Below are 19,437 nucleotides of genomic sequence, written 5' to 3'. Positions count from 1 at the left end.
CAAAAAATATGAATGATAACACAAAAACCTTTCTTCCACTAATGCTTAATGGTTGTGTGAAGCTATTTATTGGCAAACAACTGTGTTTACTCTTTTTAAATCAAAATGACAAAAGAAAGTACCAAAATGACCTTGATCAAAAGTTTAAATACCCCAGTGATTTTGATCTGATAACATGCACAAAAGTTGACACAAACAGGTTTGAATGGCTAATCAAGGTTCCAATCCTCACCTGTGACCTGTTTGTTTGTAATTAATGTGTGTGTATAAAAGGTCAGTGAGTTTCTGGGCTTCTGACAGACCATTGCATCTTCCATCCAGTGCTGCACAGATGTTTCTGGATTCTGAGTCATGGGGAAGGCAAAATAATTGTCAAAGGATAAATATGTATATGTGTATATAAATATATACATATATATATTTACATTTATATGTATATGTATACATATATATGTACTGTATATATATATAATAATATATATATATATATATATATAATAAATAAATGGGTTGTACTTGTATAGCGCTTTTCTACCTTCAAGGTACTCAAAGCGCTTTGACACTACTTCCACATTTACCCATTCACACACACATTCACACACTGATGGAGGGAGCTGCCATGCAAGGCGCTAACCAGCACCCATCAGGAGCAAGGGTGAAGTGTCTTGCCCAGGACACAACGGACATGACGAGGTTGGTACTAGGTGGGGATTGAACCAGGGACCCTCGGGTCGCGCACGGCCACTCTTCCACTGTGCCACGCCGTCCCTATATATATATATACACACACACACACACACACACACACACACACACACACACACACACACACACACACACACACACACACACACACACACTTGCATACATACATACATATACACATAAATATACATACATACATACATACATACATATACAATTGTGTTGAGGTACGGAATAGCCACAAAACAAACCATGTTTATAGTTTTAATAACTTTTAATAGCCTCAAAACAAACCCTTATTATCGTTTTATAACTTTAATCAAGTTGAACCCTCTACCACATTTATTGCTAGTCCTTCTATGGATGTGGACATTGGTTGTATTTCAATGAAATGATTTGTGGCTCTCAGCTGTTTAAATTTCCTTCATTAGAAAAGGTTTTCAACCCCTGATCCAGACATTTTATTAGTTTTATTGTTTGTTTTAAATTTTTTTTACTTTTTAGATATTCAGTTTCGACCCAGATATTAATTTCAAATTAGGGGTGCAAGTAATGAAACAGATTCCTCCCGAGGCAAGTGGTGAGACATCCAGGGGTACTCCTGAACATATTTTTTAGTGTGATTTCCAATAAAATATTAAGCAGCATCATTAAAAATGACATATTCATTCTCCTTGAATAGAATGTAGAATGTGAGAATACGCATTAATTTTTTATTCCAAGCCAATTATCAGTGTTTGTCCGCGTCATACCGTATCTACATTAATCTCAGCTCAGCTCACTTGTTAGGAACATTTTATTTATTATTAAAGGATCTTATGTATTTGAAGTCCAATGTATGTAAAAATCTCCGACGTGAGTCAAGACTGAAATAACCGCAATAATCCGCGTTGCGTTTAGGTGGAATTTACATTTGACGCGACAATAAGGATATTTTGTTCCCAAATCTCGTCTGTTGTCTTTTCGGCCAAACGACGTCGTTATGAGCGCAGTCACATTGTGATTTGCTAACAAAGCTTTCATCTCCAGCGCCTGCCATTCCCACCAGCTTAATTAGCGCTGCGCTGGATCCCGCCAAGGCCCCTCAAGAGGCAGAAAAGTGATCTGAGGGGGAGGAGGAAGGGGCGGAGGGCGGGGGGCATGTCTCGAAATTCTTTAATGGATCAGCGAACGCTTCATGAAATCAAACAGCGACGCCATGAAAAATTGGGTGTTGGTATCTGACAAAGTGTGTGGATAGTGAGCAGCGTTCACATTCTCTACCAATTACCGCTACCTGGGAATCGATACTCGTTCCAGTTTTCAGGACTTTTGTGTGTGTTCATGTGCTGTAAGGACTCGAAGTAGTTTCTTTTTGTCCTACGCTTTGAACCCTGCGGCTCATAAAACGGCACGGTCTATTTATGGATTTTTCTTGGCTGACGATAAATTTAATTCTGTTACGGCGTGGGCTCAAACCCGTTTTTCCCTGGCAGCTGGGTCTTCCAGCACCTCCGCTGGCAGTGCGCCTGGACACGCTCCTGCTCGCGCTGGCCGCGTCACGCCCACATGCCGGCAAGGCTGTGGGCAATCGGCAATCTGCACACCTGGGACTGATGAGGGCAAGCTGTATAAAGGACCAGTGAACCCAAGGATCCTTGCGGGAACTTAGTTCTCTATGGTGGACCGTAAGCCGACTCAAGCTTTATGCTCTTTGTTTTGCTCTCTGCGTTTTGCTCCTTGTCTGATGTCCTTGTTGTACTCCCATAGTGTTCTCCCGAGTTTTACCTGTTGGATCTCCTGTTGTTCACCTCTGGATTCTGACTGCCTCACTCGATCCTCGACCCCCTCGCATGGACACGGACTCTGACGCCTCTCTGTCGCCCTGGATCATCTGCCTGCCCCACGGACTGCCTTCCTGCCTTGTTCCTCCTCTCGCTCAACACATCACGGTAATACGCAACAATTAATTACACACAATCAATCTTTGCTGTCAAGTCTTTGGCTGCGCCCTACAAAGTGTTAATACTGTAAGTATCGTACTTATTACACACCAGCTGTTTGATTGTAACGAGCATCCCAGTTGGACTTTTCATGAACAAATTTGGAGGTGTTGAAATTGCTAATGCTTGATTGATTAATTGAATTGATTGATTGAAACTTTTATTAGTAGATTGCACAGTACCGTACAATTGACCACTAAATGGTAACATCCGAATAAGTTTTTCAACTTGTTTAAGTCGGGGTCCACGTTAATCAATTCATATTGACATGCTAACCAGTAGCATGTCAATACCAAATCCAATGAGTATTAGCGTCAAGCAAGTTCATTTGTGTAAAAACGTTGATATTACCATAAAAGAAATTGACCAAAAAAAAACGCATAAAGTTAGGCGTTTTTTTTAGTCAATTTCTTTGATGATAACAAAAACTGCAACATTACCGAGAGGTCGTTTGGCTGAGTCCGCTGTCAGTGCTGGCACCGTCAGAATTTACGTAAATCGATGCCAGGATTTGGTACCAAACATATTTGTGCTGAAAAGTAACACAAATTCTTTAGGATAATATTTGATCTGTTGGTATTCGATGGACCTATATTCTAAAATGTTTCATGACTTGCATTGTCAGTCACTGTATTGGTTGGCTTCGTTAAGTTTGTTGGGGAAAAAAATGCCAGTTACTATGTCAGGAATTCTCAAACTGTGGGTCCATCTAGTGGTACGCCAAAGAATAACTGGATTAAAGTACAGTGTTTTATTTTCCCATATTCAAACACAGTGTTACTGTTTAAACCACGTGTAATGGCCCGGGATGTCGTGAATAGAGGCACCTTTGTGATACCTCTGTTACCACACATTTTCAATTGTTTAGAACACACACCACACAGAACAAAATAATATGAAATGAAGTGAGGTGAAAAGTTTTTTCCCCCCGATGGTTGTAGTTGTTTCCCATGTGGCCAAAAATATGAAACGTGCTTATTGGATAAAACATATGCCTTGTTTTTAATGACTATTTAGGCCTGTACGCTACTGTATTTTAATGTTGGTCCTTATGGTGGCCTGGTGAAAAAAGTTTGAGAACCACTGTACTGGATGACAGGCTTACCATTGGTTTGTATATTACTACGGTTGTCGGACTGATCACCGGGGGAGCTGAGGCAGCGTACAGAAGGGAGGTAGCGGAACTGGTGGCCTGGTGTCAGGATAATAATCTCTCCTTGAACACAGACAAGACCAAGGAGATGATTATTGATCCACGGAGAAGGAGTACCCACTACACACCTCTGTACATAGGGGGGACAAAGGTGGACAGGGTGAAAACCTTTAAATTCCTCGGGACCCACTTCAGCGAGGACCTCACCTGGGATCACAACACCCAACAAACAATAAAGAAAGCCCAGCAGCGACTGTACTTCCTAAGAAGGCTGAGAAAATTTGGCATGCCACCCACAATTCTCAGCAACTTCTATAGAAGTACGGTTGAGAGTGTCCTTACCAGCTGAATCACGGTCTGGTATGGAAACTGCACTGCTAAGGACAGGAAGGCACTCCAGCGAGTGATTAAAACTGCTCAGTACATATCAGGAGCAGCCTTCCCCTCACTACAGGACATGTACTCTACCAGGGCCACCAGGAGAGCACACAACATCATAAAGGACAGCACACACACCCCAGCACAGTCTCTTCAGCCTCCTACCATCAGGCAGACGATACAGGAGCCTGAAATCCAGGACTACGAGACTGACAAACAGTTTCTACCCACAGGCCATCAGGCTTGTGAATGCTAGCCCCCCCCCCCCCTCTTTTACTTTTGTCTTTTTGAACAAAAGACAGCTACCATGACCACCCCCGAACTGTGAACCATCACTGTAGACACTTTTCACCTTTGATCACTAAAGACACTTTAACTGCTGCTGTGACCAAATGTCACCTCCATATTTATACTGTTGACTGTCAATCAGAATGTGCAATAATGTTATGTTACTTACTGTGCCTTGTATATACATTTTTATTTTTAGCTAAGTACCGTGTGACTTGTTGAAGGGTGTACTAGCAAAGTAAGATTTTCATTGTACGGCAAACTGTCTGTTTAACTGTGCATATGACAATAAACAATCTTGAACCTTGAACCTATATGTGAATATTATTGGACTTAACTCTGTAACCTCCTCCAGCTGCGTAACATTTATTTCTGCACTTAGAGGTGTGAAAACTTTGCCTATTGGACAATAAGCGCCAGAAATGTTGTTTTCAGTCGACCGCTGAATCTGCAGATGTGAAAACAATTTTTTTTGTGTCAAATGTTGAACATTTGTTACGTTGTATCTCACCACAAAACTTCGAGCTATTGGCACAAAGCCCATAGGACTCTGATTTCACAAGACGTCGAGGAAACATTTGGCGATTGAACGCTATTGTTTTACAGAGAGACCCCATGTCTGTCTTGGCAGGTTTATTCTACGACTGCCAGTAGAATCTTTGGCTCCGTCTTTAAGAGACCGCGATTAGAGGAGCCATTAAAAAGAGAACATGGACACGTTGTTTTCATTTGCTGATCCGACTCCAGCAGTTGTTGCTGGACCGCAGACAGACCGTTTCTAACCTGACTCCCTGGTCAGCCTCGGGCCAATGATAAATACATGCTGCAGAGCTGGCTGGGTGGCAAGCTTTTAGGTGACAAACACTCATTTCATAGTGTACACACACACACACACACACACACACACACACACACACACACACACACACACACACACACACACACACACACACACACACGGTCCACATGGGAAACAACTACAACCATCGGGAGAAAAACTTTTCACCTCACTTCATTTCATATTATTTTTTTATTCTGTGTGGTGTGTGTTCTAAACAATTAAAAATGTGTGGTAACAGAGGTATCACAAAGGTGCCTCTATTTGCGACATCCCGGGTGTTACATCCTGTTAACGCAGTCATTATTTGTTCGTCACTTCTCAGTGCTTCATCGCGTGTTTCTTTTCTCGCCACTAACCAAGTTTTGTCTATTTTACCAATTCAATATGGGTCCAAAAAGCCAACAATCCAGCCAGAAAAAAAGGAGGGATTTGCTGTGGTCTTAGAAAGGACCATTTGCGAGGAGTACGGCAGTTCGGCACGTCCATGTCAAGAAACAGTTGCTCGTGAGATTAGATGAACAGCAGCTAGCAGGTGACAGCATTTCTGAGGCTATCATTTAGAAAAAGGTTTGTCTATTTTACTTATTCAATACAAAAACCCCAAGACCAGTGAAGTTGGCACATTGTGTAAATCGTAAATAAAAACAGAATACAATGATTCGCAAATCATTTTCAACTTATATTCAATTGAATAGACGGCAAACACAAGATACTTAACGTTCGAACTGGAAAACGTTGTTATTTCTTACAAATATTAGCTCATTTGGAATTTGATGCCTGCAACATGTTTAAAAAAAGCAACAAAGACTGAGAAAGTTGAGGAATGCTCATCAAACACTTATTTGGAGCATCCCACTGGTGAACAGGCTAATTGGGAACAGGTGGGTGCCGTGATTGGGTATAAAAGCAGCTTCCATGAAATGCTCAGTCATTCACAAACAAGGACGGGGCGAGGGTCACCGCTTTGAGAAAAAAATCCCTGAGCAAATTGTCGTTCAGTTTAAAAACAACATTTCTCAACGTCTGTAATATCATCAAAAGATTCAGAAAATCTGGACAAATCACTGCATGTAACAGTGAATGCCCGTGACTTTGGGTCCCTCAGGTGGTACTGCTTCAAAAAATGACATAAGTGTGTAAAGGATATCACCACATGGGCTCAGGAACACTTCAGAAAACCACTGTCAGTAACTAGAGTTCTGAATTGTTCTAGGCGCAAAGTTGAAAAGCCAGCATCTGTGATGGTATGGGGGTGTATTAGTGCCCAAGGCATGGGTAACTTACACATCTGTGAAGGCACCATTAATGCTGAAAGGTACATACAGGTTTTGGAGCAACATATGTTGCCATGCAAGCAACGATATCATGGACACCCCTGCTTATTTCAGCAAGACAATGCCAAGCCACGTGTTACAACAGCGTGGCTTCATAGTAAAAAAGTGCGGGTACTAGACTGGCCTGCCTGTAGTCCAGACCAGTCTACCATTGAAAATGTGTGGCGCATTATGAAGCGTAATATACGACAACAGCGACCCCAGACTGTTGAACAACTTAAGCTGTACATCAAGCAACAATAGGGAAAAATTCCACCTGAAAAGTTTAAAAAATTGGTGTTGTTAAAAGCAAAGGAACATTTCTCAGTTTGAACATTAAATATCTTGCCTTTGCAGTATATTCAATTGAATATAAGTTGAAAAGGATTTGCAAATCCCTGTATTCTGTTTTTATTTACGAATTACACAACGTGCCAACGTCACTAGTTTTGGGTTTTGTAGCTCCAAAAACCCAACAATCCAGCTAGAGAAAAAGGAAGGATTTGCTGTGGACTTAGAAAGTACTATTTGCGAGGAGTACGACAGTGGTGCACACATTGCTGATTTGGCTCGTAAAGACGAAAGAAACACCTCCACAATTGCAATCATTGTAAAATGGACGAACGTTTATAAGGTTGCTGATTTCGCCAAAAGAGTCAAATGTATACGAAAGGACATATTCAAAGTGCAAAAAAAGGTGTGGAAGGATGAAAAACAGCTAGTAGGTGTCAGCATTTCTGGGGCAATCATTTGCAAGAAGGTTACCCAAGTTTTGTATATTGTGCTTATTCAATGTGGGTCCAAAAAGCCAACAATTCATTCTGGAAAAAAGGGAAGGATTTGCTGTGGACTTACACTGCCTATTTGCGAGGAGTACGGCAGTGGTGTACGGATTGCTGATTTAGCTCGCAAATACGGAAGAAACATGTCCACAATTGCAACTATTGTAAGAAAGAAGGATGTTCAGAAGGTTGCTGATTTTGCCATGGGGTAAAATATATTTGAAAGGACAAAGAGAAAGTGCAAAACCATGTCAAAAAACAGTTGCTTGTGTGGAAAGATGAAAAACAGCTAGCAGGTGACAGCATTTCTGGGATTATAATTTGCGAGAAGGTTCACCAAGGTTTGTCTATTTTACTTATTCAATATGGGTCCAAAAAGCCAACAATCCAGCCAGGAAAGAAGGAGGGATTTGCTGTGGATTTAGAAATTGCTATTTGCGAGGAGTACAGCAGTGGTGCACACATTGCTGATTTGGCTCACAAATATGGAAGAAACATGTCCACAATTGCAACTATTGTAAAAAGGAAGGATTTTTTATATGGTTGCTGATTTTGCCAAAGTGTAAAATATATTTGAAAGGACAAAGAGAAAGAGTAAAACCACACATTGACGTTGCTGAAAAGATACTACATCTTCAAGCCACTTTTTGGCTGCCTGTGAAAGAGGCGGAGTTGGTAGATCAGAATCAGAATCAGAAGAGTTTTTATTGCCATTGTTTGAGAACGGGTTCACAAACTAGGAATTTTACTTGGCGCAATCGTGCAACATAAAACACATATAACAGAATAGAATAACATGAGCTGTAACTGAGCTATCAGATCTTGTCATGTGTCTGATGGCCGAGGGGGAAAAACTGTTCAGGTGGCGGGAGGTGTAGGTCTGGATGGACCGTAGTCTCCTGCCTGAGGGGACAGGGGAGAATAGTTTGTGTCCAGGGTGAGAAGAGTCAGCTGTGATCCGACCCACACGCTTCCTGGTCCTGGAGAAGAACAGGTCCTGGAGTGGTGGGAGTATGCAGCCAATCACCTTCTCAGCAGCACGTACCATGCGCTGCAGTCGATGCTTGTCCCGGACTGTGGAGCCGGGGAACCACACGGTGATGGAGGAGGTGAAGATGGACTCGATGATTGCTGAGTAGAACTGCACCAGCATCTTGGTCGGCACCTTCAGTTTTTTCAGCTGCCGCAGGAAGTACATCCTCTGCTGGGCTTTCTTGATGAGGAAGCTGATGGTCGGCTCCCACTTGAGGTCCTGGGTGATGGTGGTGCCCAAGAAACGGATGGAGTCCACAATGGAGACGGGGGCGTGAGAGTCAATCAGGGTGAGGGGGGATGGTGGAGCTTTGACTTTCCTGAAGTCCAAGATCATCTCCACTGTTTTCTGGGCGTTCAGCTCCAGGTTGTTGAGGCTGCACCAGGACGCCAGCCGGTCCACCTCTCTCCTGTAGGCAGGCTCGTCGCCATCCGAGATGAGCCCGAGAGTAGGGTCATCCGCAAACTTGAACAGCTTTACCGACTGGTGACTGGAGGTGCAGCAGTTTGTGTACAGGGAGAAGAGCCAGGGGGAAAGTACACAGCCCTGAGGAGTACCAGTGTTCGTGGTTCGACTGTCCGAGACAATCTTCCCCAGCCGCACGTGCTGTCTTCGGTCTGTCAGGAAGTCATTGATCCAACTGCAGAGCTGGTAGAGCTTGTCTCGTAGCAGTCCAGGGAGGATGGTGTTGAAGGCAGCGCTGAAGTCCACAAATAGGATCCTGGCGTAGGTTCCTGGGGAGTCCTGATGCTCCAGGAGGAAGTGGAGGGCCAGGTTCACTGAATCATCCACAGACCTGTTGGCTCTGTAGGCGAACTGCAGTGGGTCCAGGAGGGGGGCGGTGATGTCCTTGAGGTGGGGCAGGACCAAGCGCTCAAAGAACTTAATGACCACAAACGTCAGCCCCACCGGCCTGTAGTCATTAAGTCCTGTGATCCGTGCTTTCTTGGGGACAGGGACGATCGTGGAGGTCTTGAAACAGGACGGCACGCGGCATAGCTCCAGAGAGGTGTTAAAAATGTCAGTGAAGACAGGAGCCAGCTGATCCGCACAGTGTCTCAAGGTGGAGGGGTAGACACCGTCCGGCCCGCGGGCCTTCTGCGTGTTCAGCTTCAAGAACTGCCGGCGTACATCCTTCTCTCGGATGGAGAGGGCCTTTGATGAAGTCCTATGATGTTCTTGGAGTTCTTTAATGTCCTTGGAGTCCTTTAAGTCCTTTAAAGTAGTGCTGGAGTTGGTGGGAGGGGTGATGGTGGGGGGACCAGAGCTTTGATGAGCTGAAGGCCGTTCGTGACGACAGTAATTTGTGTTGAGGTCCTGAGCGAGAGTCCGATCATTCAGGGCCTGGGGGGCTTTGGGCTTATAGTTCGCAAGGGCCCTTAATCCTCTCCACACAGCTGCAGAGTCATTGGAGCTGAACTGTTCCTGTAGACGGTTAGAGTACACAGATTTAGCTTTCTCCACTTCCCTGTTGAAGTGGTACTTTGCTTCTCTGTAGGTACTCTGGTCCCCGTTCCTCCACACAGTGTCCTTTTTCTTGCGCAGCTGTCGGAGCTTGGGTGTGAACCAGGGCTTGTCGTTGTTATAACAAGCCCTGGTGCGCGTTGGAATGATGCGCACCTCATTGAACTGTATATATGAGGTAACAGTGTCCGTATACTCGTCCAGATTGTTCGTGGCCGCTCCAATTGCCTCCCAGTCTCTCGTCTCCAAACATGCGCGCATCTCCTCCACAGCCTCGGCGGTGAAACACTTAATGGTCCTCATAACAGGTTTAGCCAGTTTCAGTCTCTGTCTGTATGAAGGGATTAAGTGCACCATCACGTGATCTGATAGTCCGAGAGCAGCGCACGGGACTGCATGGTATGCCTTGCTTATTGTGGTGTAACAGTGATCCAAAGTGTTCTCCTCTCTGGTCCGGCATTTAATAAACTGCCTATACTTGGGGAATTCCTGACTCAGATTTCCCTTGTTAAAGTCACCAAGCACGATAACAAGAGAGTCCAGAAAAGACCGTTCCACATGTAAGATCTGGTCTGCCAGCGTGCGCTGAGCGTCATGCACGTCCGCGCTTGGCGGTATGTAGACAGCCACCGGTAAGAATGAAACAATCTCACGCGGTGAGTAAAAGGGCTTACAGTGAATTAAAATATATTCCAGAGCAGGAGAGCAGTGTTGTGATATCACTGTCACGTCTGTACACCAGTTGTTGTTGATGAAGAGGCAGACTCCACCGCCTCTTTTTTTGCCAAAGAGCCCCGCGTCTCGGTCCGTGCGGAGAAGATGAAAGCCCTCCAGTTGAAGCGCGCTATCCGGGACACTTGCGCTCAGCCACGTCTCCGTGAAGCACAAAACACAAGATGAGGAAAAGTCCTTGTTTCTTCTCATCAGCAACGCTAGCTCGTCCGTCTTGTTGGCAAGTGAGCGGACGTTGGAGAGAAAGATGCCAGGTAAGGGCGTGCGTAGTCCCCGTCTGCGGAGATGGACAAGGGCGCCCGCTCGCTTTCCTCTTCGGTGCGGTTTCCCTCTTTTGATCAAATAATGAACCAAATCCGCAGCGGACGCTAAGATGACCGTAGGGGTGATGGATCTGATGTTCAGTAGCTCTCTGCGGGTGTAAGAGCACGCGGACACACTATTTACGCACAAAAACAAACAAAACAGAGCACACGAGAGCACAGAGGCAGCCGTCATCGGCGCCATGATGATCAAAATGGCAATGCAAATGAACTGGTCCTCACCCTGCCCCTTCACGCTGACTGAACCTTCGTCCCTACCGGCAGCCATATTTGTAAACTTCGAGAAACCTGAGAAAAACTATCTTCTGCAGGTTTAGCACCAGGAAGTTACAGCTGTGTTCCAAAGGGTGAGCACGGCTAAGGTGGTGTGGTACGAGCGCCTTGGTACTTTTGAAAATAATCCCAAAAACTGACGAGGAGACTTGCCTTGTTTGTATTCGACTTTATTAAATGGATTTATTTAATGTTTGGAACAGGAGGGGATAGAGAGGAGGAAAAGAAAGAAAGAAATTGCAAGGACTAGAGGAGGATAAGACAGAGAGACAACAACAACAACAACAACAGAAACACATTAGCAAATACGACATGTACAAATATGATAGAATCAGTGATAGCAGAGAAGCAGTTAGTGAAGTAAATATTAATAACACAGAAATGACAATTAACATTATTACACAACAGATGGAGCAATACAAATGAATTCTTATTGAACATTAATTACCTCTATTATCAACAAATGCAACAATACATAAACGTAATGAAAACCTGAATTATAAATGAAGGTAGATACATGGAGGGAAATAAAGAGAAGTGAACTTTATTAACCTTGTAGATTCATATTTGCCAACCTTGAGACCTCTGAATTTGGGAGATTGGGGGGGGGGGGGGGGGGGGTTGGTGGTAGCGGGGGTGTATATTGTAGCGTCCCGGAAGAGTTAGTGCTGCAAGGGATTCTGGGCATTTGTTCTGTTGTGTTCATGTTGTGTTACGGTGCGGATGTTCTCCCAAAATGTGTTTTTCATTCTTGTTTGGTGTGGGTTCACAGTGTGGCGCATATTCGTAACAGTGTTAAAGTTGTTTATACGGCCACCCTTAGTGTGACCTGTATGGCTATTGATCAAGTATGCATTGCATTCCATTGTGTGTGTGTTAAAGCCGCATATATTATGTAACTAGGCCGGCACGCTGTTTGTATGGAGGAAAAGCGGGTGTGACGACAGGTTGTAGAGGACGCTAAAGTTGTCCGGGTGGAAATCGGGAGAAATTCGGGAGAATTCCTGCGATGAGGTGGCGACTTGTCCAGGGTGTACCACGCCTTCTGCCCGATTGTAGCTGAGATAGGCTCCAGCGCCCCCCGCGACCCCGAAGGGAATAAGCGGTAGAAAATGGATGGATGGATGGGTTGCCCCGGGAGATTTTCGGGAGGGGCACTGAAATTCGGGAGTCTCCCGGGAAAATCGGGAGAGTTGGCAAGTATGTGTAGATTGTTATAGTAAATATAGGTTGGACTTTTCCTCTTTTATCCACAATTTCTTCATTTTGACTTCCTCTTTTCACGCCATGTAAAGAATCAACCGCCAGACAAGCAAACTTGAAAGTCGATACTGTTTCATTTTATCGTTATCGATTACATGCCTATCGCGGTACATTCTGATATTCTTTTATCGCCCCTGCCCCAGTATTACCCGTTGGTTCAAGTCTTTGACGCACACACCTGCAGACGGACGTCCGCTGGAGATGGTGAGACGAGACAGGAGGTGTGACGCAAAGCTTGCGAGTAAAGTCGGGGCCCCTGAGGGCGGAGGAAACGTGTTTAGCGAGAACTGCACTTGGGAAAGTTTTGACGCAGAGCCTCTCTCTTACTTCCAGACACTCGTTCGTCCTCTTAGTTTGTCTTTCTTTGACTCCTCTTTTCTTCCCCTCCTCATCCAGCCTTTCCTCACTTCAAAGCGCTGTTGATGCAGAAACTGCTGCGCTTCCTGTCCCCGCAGGCAAACCTTCTTTTGAGGAATACATAAATCTGTAATTCCACAAAAGTCAGAGAAAGACTACTTTTACTGCGTCACCTTCGGAGGACCTTCCCCTCCTCCCATTTGGTTTACAGTCGACACATGATTCCTCCAGAGTGAGTATGGAGGTCCAGTCCTCGCCAGACAAAACTACCAAATGTTCAATTTCTCTGTGGCTCAGACAAAAACATCAACACTCTTCTTGATTTTGTTACAAAACAAAAGCAATTTTTGTAAAGAAAGAAGCGCATTATATTCATACTAGATATACTTTTTACGTGCAGTTAGTCTATTGTTTACAGCAGGGCTATTCAACTACACAATGAGGATGGCCCCTGTTTCAAGCGCTCGAAGGATTGGGGGGCCGGACATCGAAATGTGGATGTTTCATCAGAAAGTGCTGTGATCCTGTGAGACCGCGTTTTTTTAATTGCAAAGTGAACACATCGGTTTTTACACTGTACTGTCAATACATACAGATAGTTAACAGCATGAAGAAACAGAAGCTGCAGAAGTTCTGTTGAGAATTGACATTCCTTCTTTTGAATTATTTTCCTTCCTCGGTTTGATTTCTGTACACTTCTTCATTTAGGTTTGCAAGACTGAAATTCTAAATATAAAATAAACATTACAAAAGTATGATGTACATGAACAACATTGAAGGTTTAGTGTTAATACACTCACACAATAAACTACCGACGTTTACGCACATCAAACATTTCACGCAGTGATTGTGACTCATCACAAATAAACCTATATCGCCCTCTACTGGTCAAATTGTGCCCGACTTGTATTAAACACGCTTTGATCACCAGAGTTACTCTCAGAAAAAAAACAACACAACCTCAAATACAAAAACACATCACAAAGTTAGAACTTTCAGTACAAAACTAACCAAATATCTTCATGCACAATATCTACTTACAAAGTTTGATTTCTTTACACTTCTTTATTTATAAGGTCCATTTTGTATTTTACATGAACAACATTGAAGGTTTAGTGTTAATAGACTCACACAATAAACTACAGATGTTTACGCATAAAGAAATCAAACAACATTCACACATCAAACATTACACACAATGAATGTGACTCATCACAATTAAACCTATATTGCCCTCTACTGGTAAAATTTTGCCCGACATGTATTAAACACGTTTTGATCGCCAGAGTTACCCTCGGACAAAACACAACACGACAATGAATACAAAACAACGTCACAAAGTCAGAAATGTCAGTACAAAACTAACCAAATATCTTCATGCACAATATCTACTTACAAAGTTTGACTTCTTTACACTTCTTCATTTAGGTTTGTAAGACTGAAATTCTAAACATAAAATAAAAATTACAAAAGTATGACGTCTTTTGTATATTTTACAAAAACAACATTGAATGTTTAGTGTTACTACATTCACACAATGTTGACACATATAGAAATTAAACAACATTCACACATCAAACATTGCACACAAAGAATGGGACTCATCACAATTAAACCTATATCGCCCTCTACTGGTAAAATTTAGCCCGCCATGTATTAAACTCGCTTTGATCACCAGAGTAACTCACAGACAAAAAAACAACACAACCACAAATACAAAAAAACATCACAAAGTCAGAAATGTCAGTACAAAACTAACCGAATATCTTCGGGCACAATATCTACTTACAAAGTTTGGTGATGAAGTTGACATGCGTGGGTTTCTACCATCGTTGCTGCTTGTCTGAAACACTGTGTCCGTCGCTTAAAATGTCCGACAGGAAACAATGACTCGAGCACTTGCACTCGCAATTTATTTAGATTTTTTTCCTATGGTTGAATGAGTAGTCTTCTTCTACTCACCCCACTGCTGCTTCACCATGAATTGATTTACGTGGACCCCGACTTAAACAAGTTGAAAAACTTATTCGGGTGTTACCATTTAGTGGTCAATTGTACGGAATATGTACTGAACTGTGCAATCTACTAAGAAAAGTTTCAATCAATCAATCAATCACTGTGACCCATATGCCTCGCTGTTGCCCCCTGTGGGGTGGCGGGAGTACTGCACACATGAGAAACAGACCCCAGTTTGAATGGTTTCATCAAGCCTATTTAGGTGATGTTCGGCGGGCCAAATGAAAAGTGTTGGCGGGCTGGATGTGGCCCGTGAGCCCCCAGTTGAATGTCACGGGTTTACACTAATTAAGCATAGAAATAATGTTAATAGACATGGACTAGTTACTACTTTTTATAAGGACCGTCAAGGGATTTTTTTTATCAGATTAATCACACTCTTGAACTGTGATTAATCATGATTAATCACAGGTTATTAGTTGCTTGCATGAATAAAAATTGCTTAAGAACATACCCCAATATTTGGGTATAAATGCAATTCTGTAGTCAGAAGTTCATCCAGTATGTTTTTTTTTGCATGTTTTACTGTAGTGCAAGTCTTTGATTGGCTCAAAACTCAGTGACAGGAAGTATAGTAAGAATTAAGTGCACATTTTGAAAGTTCTGGCAATAATTTAGCAAACAAGGTACAACGTTTATTAATGAATATTAGATAGGAGTGTTTAAAAATAAAGTTTTTCAAATTAATCATGATTCTTACTTGTAACGATTATTAATCAATTAAAAAAAATCTAAAATCTTTTTTTTTTTTTATATATAATTTTTTTTAACTCTATCCTGTCCAGCCACTCAGACAAATCATATTGCTGATGTAGATAATCTATATCTGCTCTACAGATTTACTTTAGAAAAGAGAAGTGTTGGATATTTCTCTTGTTGCCTTATTTGTATTTGACTTTATTAAATGTTTGGGTAGAATTTTATTAAACAAAACAAGTTTTCTTTGAAGTAATATAGAAATTTATCAGCGCTGTCTATATATTTTATGGAGGAATGTAGATAGAACTGGCACCCAATGTTATTAAAAAAGTATAGTTTGATTCCTGCGATGAGGTGGTGACTTGTCCAGGGTGTACCCCGCCTTCCGCCCAAATGCAGCACTCCCCGCGACCCCGAAAGGGACAAGCGGTAGAAAATGGATGGATGGATGGATGGATAGTTTGAATCGAGAATCGATTTTGAATCGAATCGTTTCCCCCAATAATTGAATCGAATCGGGTTGTGCCCAAAGATTCACAGCCCTAATATTAGATTGTTGTAATAAAGACACCCAAAAGCAACTTATTAGTGCACCTGCATTTACTCTTCCTTAGTTTAACCAGGTTTTTTTTGTTTAAACAAACAAGCTTATTTACTTTTTCAGATGACAGCGCTAATCTCTAGACGGTAGTGTCACGACTTGGTCCGGGGTGTTTGCTTTTCCAGGATGCAGCGGAAAGTTGGCACGGGCGAGACGGGAACCAAGGTACATGATATATTTATTAAAAAAAAGATCAAACAAAAAGCGCGCACAATGGCGGAGAATAAACTATGAAAAAACAAAAAGACTATAAACATGGAACCAAAACTTACTGTGACAAGGGACATGAAGCAGGATCATAGAGGAGTGTGCAGAAGCATATATGGGGTGCGGTATGGGGTGCGAGGTCGTCAGAAAAACAAACTGAAAAACACTGAACTTAAATACTACAGACATGATTAACGAAAACAGGTGCGTGACTCAAGACGTGAAACAGGTGCGTGACGTGACAGGTGAAAACTAATGGTTGCTATGGTGACAAGACAAGGGAGTGAAAAGCCAGAAACTAAACAAAACATGACTTAAAACAAAACATGATTACACAAACATGACAGGTAGTTGGCGACATGAAGAACATCTTACAGAACTTGGTCTTCACAGATGTTAAGTGGCCTACATGAGGTGGCTGTCTGTTTAGAAAATACATTTATTTGAATTTATCTGCGGTAAACTCAGCCAGCACAGTTTGCTGTACTCCGTTTGCTGTCCATGTAGCATTCACGCGAGCGGCGCCATCCTCACGTTCATGCTTCACTTTAAAACGCTATTTTAAACTTGATGTGCGATAAGGTGGTTTGTCCCTGCATTACTAACTAATGACCTCGGTTTTATCTAAAATTCTGTCTGAGTTTGTTTCGAAGGGGGCATATCACTTCGCTCTAACTGTCCTGTACAATGGGCAGCACTTTCCGGCGGTCAAAACAAACACTGTGATTGATCTTCATTCATTAAACATAACACGATAGTTCTTTTTTTATTAATCACATGCATTAACACGTTAACGTTGACAGCCCTACTTTTTATTGAAGGTGTTAACATGTGACCGTTAACTAAGACAGCTAAGATAGCTGGGGCGGTATAGCTCGGTTGGTAGAGCGGCCGTGCCAGCAACTTGAGGGTTGCCGGTTCGATCCCCGCTTCCGCCATCCTAGTCACTGCCGTTGTGTCCTTGGGCAAGACACTTTACCCACCTGCTCCCAGTGCCACCCACACTGGTTTAAATGTAACTTAGATATTGGGTTTCACTATGTAAAGCGCTTTGAGTCACTAGAGAAAAAGCGCTATATAAATATAATTCACTTCACTTTACTTCACTACCAAATTGGGTACTTTCATATACAGTCAAGCAATAGCTTGATTGATTAGTTTTTTTCCATTTCGACAATGTAATTGCAACTCTTTTAAAACTTTTATTATAATCTAGTAATAACACAAATGTTTAATTATTATACATAAAAAAAAAAGGTAAAATAAAATAAATACTTGAATATCTGCCTGTTAGCCATCAAACTGTACACAGTAAAAATGACAACAGGTCCCGGTAAAATTCTGGCAACTGAGCTGACGTTTTTTTAACATAAAATTAATCACAGCAGAATACTGTGAATGGAAAAACAGTACCACTGTTTTTTTTTACAGTTCTGCCAACTGAGATTTAATTTTTCTCTGTAAAAAAATAGTACAGTAATTTTTTTCCCCCCATTTACAGTAATATACTGTACTGTAAAAACAACTGCCGAAAGTTTTACGGTTAAAAAAATGGCAGCTCAGTTGCTGGAATTTTACAATAAATAAACATTAATACTGTTTTTCCTTTTACAGACAAAAACACTGTAAATTTGATATACTTGCAGATTTAAAAAAGAAATACATGTAAAAAAATAAAAAATAAATTCAATACGTAGGTAATTGTGAAATAACATCATGAGGCCATAACTAAAATGTGGCCCTCAATGAAAACCAGTTTAACACCCCTGCTATGAGTAATGTTGTCAATTTCCATGCCAACAAAGCAAGCGTGCCTGATAGACAGCACTCAAAAGTAAGGCTCCACTTTTCAAAATGCGCTACCTCAATGCTAATTTACATTTGATATGCCGTACACATGCTACTGATTAGCATTAGTCATTCTCCATGGCGATTTCAACACCTCCAAATGTGTTAATGAAAACTGCAACTAAGATGCAGGTTGCAATCACACAGCCGGTGTGTAATAAATAAAATACTTAAAGTGTAAGCCGGGGTCTGAAGCTACGAGCATGTTTGCCTTTTTCACTTTTAAACGATAGCAAAAACCCTTTTAACTTCTTTGGGCCCTTTGCTCTCTTTCCCCGTGATCCGCATCACCGCCAGGTGCACCACCCTCACGTGTGCTCCACTGGAGCTGTCTTGGAGACACATCGACGCAAACGTCACAGCACATAATTGTGGCGCATTCAAGGCACCTTGATTGGGGTTCGAAGCATAAGCGTCACAAGTTTTCAAACACAGGCTCGTGAACTCGCAAGGACGAAGACGAGGGGTCAGGAGGAGAGTTGGAATTCAGCCTTGAACACTAATTTAATGTGAATGATTTGATTGCATGATGGAACAACTCCACAACTTTTTCATGCATCTTATAATCTGCCAGGCATGATAAAAAGCAGCAAGTTAGACAATACTCAATTGGCCTGGAGGTGGACTGGAAGGAACACACCTTCATTGAGTGCCGTGCACTAAAAGGGAATTAAACATCTTCTGAAAGTATAATTAATTCCTGTGTCTGCTTTGCGTTATGGTGATGAAGCACGGGGGTCATGCAGCTCACCATCCGTGCTATTTAGTGCTGCATCAATGCTTCTCTGCTCGTCTATCTTCGCTCTCCTCCCCTCCTCCCGCCTTCTTCCTGTCTGTGCAGCTGGAATCCTATCGCTTCTCATTCCCTCCTCTCTCCCCTGTGTGCTGGAACAACGTCCAACTATTCAACCGCAGCCCTGGAACAAACCAACATCTGTTTGGAGGCTGGCCCAGTCGCGGCCTTTCCCTTCCTGCTGCGAGCAAAGAACTCATCAGGCTTTATTTATAATATACAGGACTGTCTCAGAAAATTGGAATATTGTGATAAAGTTCTTTATTTTCTGTAATGCAATTAAAAAACCCAAAAATGTAATACATTCTGGATTCATTACACATCAACTGAAATATTGCAAGCCTTTTATTATTTTAATATTGCTGATTATGGCATACAGCTTAAGA

Source organism: Nerophis lumbriciformis, linkage group LG01 (genome assembly GCF_033978685.3).
Source record: "Nerophis lumbriciformis linkage group LG01, RoL_Nlum_v2.1, whole genome shotgun sequence".
Taxonomy (NCBI): Eukaryota; Metazoa; Chordata; class Actinopteri; order Syngnathiformes; family Syngnathidae; genus Nerophis; species Nerophis lumbriciformis.
Note: the sequence above shows the minus strand (reverse complement) of the source record.